Here is a 6,000-nt window from a genome sequence, read left to right on the forward strand (position 1 = left end):
CAGACTTGCCAATTACAGAATATGGGCAACTGTATCCATGGCACACTTCAAATGCTCCTACGAACCAGACTCATTAGTTACTTCCCTGTTACATAGACAAAAATATGTATACAGAATAAATACAAAATAGATGCAATAGGTTTAGATACAAGGTATTGTAGTTAGAAGGACATTAGTAATAGAGGGATGAATGATGGCCTTATATAGTACTTGAGCTGTGATTTAAAGGAAGCGAGGCAACCTAAAATGCAGAGGTGAAGAGAGAAAACATTTCAGACATGGGGCAGGAAGTGATCAGTTCAAAAACATGAAGCATCTTGTAAGACATAGAAAGCTGGCCAATTTGGCTGGACCTTAGATATTTGGAAGGACGTAATATATAATGAGGTTCAAAAAACAGGTTGGACTCAGGTTATTAAAGCCTTAATAGCTAAAAAGAGGAGTTTGTTATGTATACTATGGAATGGAATAAAGATTTCTTAAGCATGTATTATGTGCCAATTACTGTGCTAAGTATTTTACAAATAACATCTAATTTTATTTAAACTAGAGGCAAAAGGGAGCCAATAGTTTCTTGAATAATGGAGTGACTCAGATCTGCCCTTAAAGGAAATTGACTGGCAGCTGAATAAGGGGCAAATTGGAGTGGAGAGAAAAGGCAGGAGGACCAATTAGGAGACCACTTCAATAGTCTAGGGGAGATATTATGAGGGCCTTAACTAAAGTGGTGGCTGTATGAGTAGAAAGAAGGGGTAAGATGTAATAGATTTCTGCATAAGAAAAAAAAGCCAAGATTTGGAAACTAAGTGTGTGGGCTGAGTGAGAATGAAGAGTTGAGGATAATAGCAAAGTTATCAATTAATAACCATTTATTAAATACCTATATGCCAGTGACTGTGCTAGGTACTGGGGAGCTAAGTAAAATCTGTACTCAAAGGGGATTAAATCCTAAATTGGAAGACAACAAGGACACACACACACACACACACACATATATATATATACATATATGTATATATGTATATATATATATACACAATAAAGATCAGGATAATAAATACAAAATAGTTGAATACAAAATAGTTTGAAAGGGAAAGCAATAATAAGGGAGGAAGAAAATTCTGGGAAATGCATCCCCATACACATCTCTCAGCTGTGATTCCTCTCTCTTATATAACATTTTAACTTTTACAAAGCATTTACAGGTGTTACCTTATTTGATCCTTGAAACAACCCTATGAGATAAATATAGGTATTATTCTTTTTCATTTTACCCATGGGAAAGTTAAGTCTTAGAATGATTAAATGATTGTTCATTCTAGTGTAGCTAATAAGTGTCAGAGGGAAGATTCAAAACCAGGTCTTTCTTGACTCCAAATCCAGTATAATTTCCAAAGAACAATAATGGAAGAATAAAAAGGTCATGAGCATTGATAATAAATAATTCATAAATTATTTAAAAATTGTGATTTTTAATATCATATGTACTCTTTCCTCAGACTCACAGGAAACTATAGAACTGAGGGCAGATTTGTATCTGGATTTCTATGATGACTGATATAATCTCTAGTTCCTTGCCAAGGCAAATACAATAGCTAGTATTAATTAACATTTATATATGATCCAGACACTGTACTGTTTTACGAATATTATCTTATTTGATTCTCAAAATAATCTTGAAGAAGGTGCTATTATTATTTCCATTTTATAAATTGAATAAACTGAGGTAGACAGAGATAAAGAGATATCTATTTTGGATCATATAGCTAGTAAGTATCTGAGGCAGGATTTGACTTCCTGATTGCTTCCCCAGCATACTATTGTTTGTGCCACTTAACTACCTATCAGGAGTGAATTTTCCTTTGGTATTTGCCTTTGCTTAGACAGGATGAAATTTTATATTTGTCAGAAGAATCACTATTTCTATATCTTCTTAATGTGATTATCCAAAGTCCAAGAACTTTCTATATTTGACTTAATATATACGTCAGCTAAATTCTCAAATTCTTATCTATCAGTTTTGATCCCTCGAAAGCATTTCAGATTTTAGGTACATTGGAAAATACTTTTTGTTTTCTCTTAGCATATATTACTGAATAGCAGGTAAGGTGGGCCAAGAAGCAGGGGGAGAGACCTTTCTGGAATCACAGATTTGTGGCAGAGAATTCACCAAGGGCATAGGCCTCAATTGATAACTAAGTATTGTTAGTGCAGTCAAACTCCAGGCATCTGACTAATATTCTATGGAGGGAAATCTATAATAACAAGAACTAAAAACATCCATACAAGCTAATATCGGGATTTCTGCAGAAAAGGCAATACCAGCCTTGGAAGCCAAGGAATTGGAGAGCAGACATTTCCCTTATCCCCATCCTCATCTCAAAACCTCTTGTTTAAGAAGGGAGCCCAAGTCATATCTCTTCAACTTCCATCTGACTGTACTCTATCTAATTTCTCCTTTATGTTCACATATCAGCTACCTCTCCTCCACTCACCTCTTTGGGGTTTTATTTTGCTTCCTTTTATATACTGTCTTCCACTATTACATTGTTAGCTCCTGGAGAACAGGAACTGTCTTTTGCTTTCTTCGTATTTCCAGTACTTAGTGCAGTGCCTGTCACTAGTAGGCACTTAAATGTTTACTGACTGTCTGACTGATTGACAATGTTGGCAGCCCTTAAGTCATTCCAAGACATAAAATAATAGAAAGTGTTTTTTCCCCCTCCAGAAAATAGCTGTTTCATTTGGCAAACCTCAATTGACTCTAGCATGTACTATATGGATTTTGTTTGAAATGCCATTCCCTGACCACCATGCTTAAATTGATTGTATTTAGGCTCAGTACTTGCTGCTTGAGGGAACAGATCCTTGAAACAATGTGCAAGACCTTATAAACTTATGTTATTAACTCCCATATCCTGCTGTAGTCTTCCTCATCAGTCAGCAGGAAACTGCTGAAGAAAATCACCAGTACAGTATAGAATAGGCAGAATGCTCCTTCTTTCCTTGAACCTTTCAGAATTCCTATTTCTTCTACTAGTTTTCAGTGGAAACCTCTATACTTAAACAGATCTATGATCTTTTTGAAGAAGGTTTCTCTTCTAATGGTGCAGATCATAGTCCACCCATGTTTTTTTGTTTTTTTGTTTGTTTTTTCTATCATGCAATTACTGTCCCATAAATTCTCCCCAGACCATCTGTGTGTCCTAATGCAATAGAAATAATGCTTGATTTAAAATGAGAGGGTATGGATTTGAATCCTCAGCACCCATATGACCTTGAACTTTCTAGGACCCTATTTACTCCTCTATAAGTTGTGGGCCTTAGATTTCAGCTTTTGATCTATTTTCCTACCAACATACTAGAGGTCTTCCACTCTTCTTTTAATATTGTATGGATACCAGTACAACATCTGTTCCTCATATCATCAAAGAAATAAAATGCTGTTTATTCCAAAATTCCCAAATAACAAGACAAGTATTATAGTGGGGCTTCATCATTACAGACACTGTGGAATAGAAATACCCAAAGGTCACTTTTAGGACCTTACACTACTCACCTAGGCATTTAAATCCATGCACTTTCTCTAGGTTTGCTTCACCCTTTCAATCTGCTTTTACACTATAAAGTCTAAGTTGGGGCAGCTAGATGGTACAATGGATAGAGCACCAGCCTTGCAGTCAGGAGAACCTAAGTTCAACTCCAGGATCAGACAGTTAATACCTACTGTTTATATGACTCTGGGTAAGTCATTTAATTTCAATTGCTTAAATAAAACAAGACAAAACAAAACACAATAACCATAAAGTCTAAGTTTCCAAAGACAGGCCGTTATTGATGGGCTACATTTCAACTTTCAGGATCCTAGGACTAACCTTATTGAGGAGAAACATATTTTCCATATTTACCATTCTACCTCTTGAGCCTCCCTCAAATGTGTTTTCTATCTACACAGTCACAGAATGAAGGATATTTATACAACTAGACATTCATAATAATGAAACTTTTAAGTCTTAAGAAAAAACTATTTACTTAATTATAAGGCAAAAGAAACAATATTGTAGATACTAATATATAAAAGCAAATACTTTAAAATACTTTACAGTGTATATATAAATCAACAATCTTCTACCAATCTATTTCCTCTCTTCCCTAATACTTCTGAGTTACTCTTACTTCCACCCACTTTTCAAAGAGTATAATATGAATTTAGAGGGGGCAGCATGAGGCTAAAATATAAATATAAATATATATATATACACACATATATGTATATGTGTATATATAGTGACACTTTATATAGCCCAGACTTTAAAAATAAAATAGTTTAGATTTTTTATGCTGAAAAAAATTGTGATGAAGAGTAGACACACACAAATATAAGAAACTGGGCAGAAAAACACACAAGGGAGATATTTTATATGTTCATAGTAAACTCACATCTCTAGACTGCAAGCTTCAATATTATATATTCAGGAAACATCTGCAGCACATGAAAACTGCTTCTCTTGTCATTGATTGATTCTTGATCATTTCTACTATTTGGCTGAGGACATTTTCTACTAAAAATATACACTTTAAATATTTTTAAATTAAAACACCATCTTTAAAAAGGCAGTTAGAAAAATTACCACAATACAACACTAGAAAAGTTAGGTATGATAGATCTTTGGAGAAAACTAAATGAAGACAGAAAGGAGTACACTTTCTTTTCATCAGTTCATGGAACTTATACAAAAATTGACCATATGTTAGGACATAAAGACCACAAATTCAAATGCAGAAAGCCAAAAAATAGTAAATGCATCCTTTTCAGATCATGATGCAATAAAAATTACAGGGGAAAATAGACTAAAAATTAATTGGAAACTAAATAATCTCATTGTAAAGAATGAGTGGGTGAAATAGCAAATCATAGACACAATTAATAATTTCACCCAAGAGAATGACAATAATGAGATGACATACCAAAATGTGTGAGATGCAGCCAAAGCAGTAATAAGGGAAAATTTTATATCTCTAGAGGCCTATTTGCATAAAATAGAGAAAGAGAACATCAATAAATTAGGCTTGCAATTTTAAAAAGCTAGAAAAAGAGCAAATTAAAAACCCTCAATCAACCACTAAACTTGAAATTTTAAAAATGAAAGGAGGGATTAATAAAATTGAAAGTTAAAACAAAACAAAAAAAAAACCTCTTGAATAAATAAAACTAAGAGTTGGTTCCATGAAAAAAAAACCCCAAAATAGATAAACCCTTGGTAAATTTGATTAGAAAAAGGAAAGAGGAAAGTTAAATTATTAATCTTAAAAATAAAAAAGGAGAACTTGCCACTAATGAAGAGGAAATAAGAGCAATAATTAGCAGTTACTTTGCCCAACTTTATGCCAATAAATTTGATAACTTAAATGAAATGGATGAATACCTTCAAAAATATAGGTTGCTTAGATTAACAGAGGAAAAAGTAAATTGGTTAAATAGTCCCATTTTAGAAAAAGAAATAGAATCTATTAATCAAATCCCTAAGAAAAAAATTCCCAGTACCAGTTGGATTACATGTGAATTCTACCAAACATTTAAAGAACAATTAACTCCAATGCTATAGAAACTATTTGAAAAAATAGGGAATGAAGTCCTACCAAATTCCTTTTACGACACATACATGATACAGATACCTTAACCAGGTAGGATGGAAAGAGAGAAAAAAATTATAGACCAATTGCCCTAATGAATATTGATACAAAAATCTTAAATAAAATATTAGGAAAGAGATTACAGAAAATCATCCCCAGGATAAATATACCATGACCAAGTAGGATTTATACCAGGAATGCAGGTTTAGTTCAATATTGGGAAAACTTTTAACATAATTGACTATATCAATAATGAAATTAACAAAAAATCATATGATCATCTCAATAGATGCAGAAAAAGCATTTGATAAAATCCAACATCCATTCCTATTAAAAATACTAAAGAGTATAGGAATAAATGAACTT

This window comes from Sminthopsis crassicaudata, chromosome 3, assembly GCF_048593235.1.
Source record: "Sminthopsis crassicaudata isolate SCR6 chromosome 3, ASM4859323v1, whole genome shotgun sequence".
Classification (NCBI taxonomy): domain Eukaryota; kingdom Metazoa; phylum Chordata; class Mammalia; order Dasyuromorphia; family Dasyuridae; genus Sminthopsis; species Sminthopsis crassicaudata.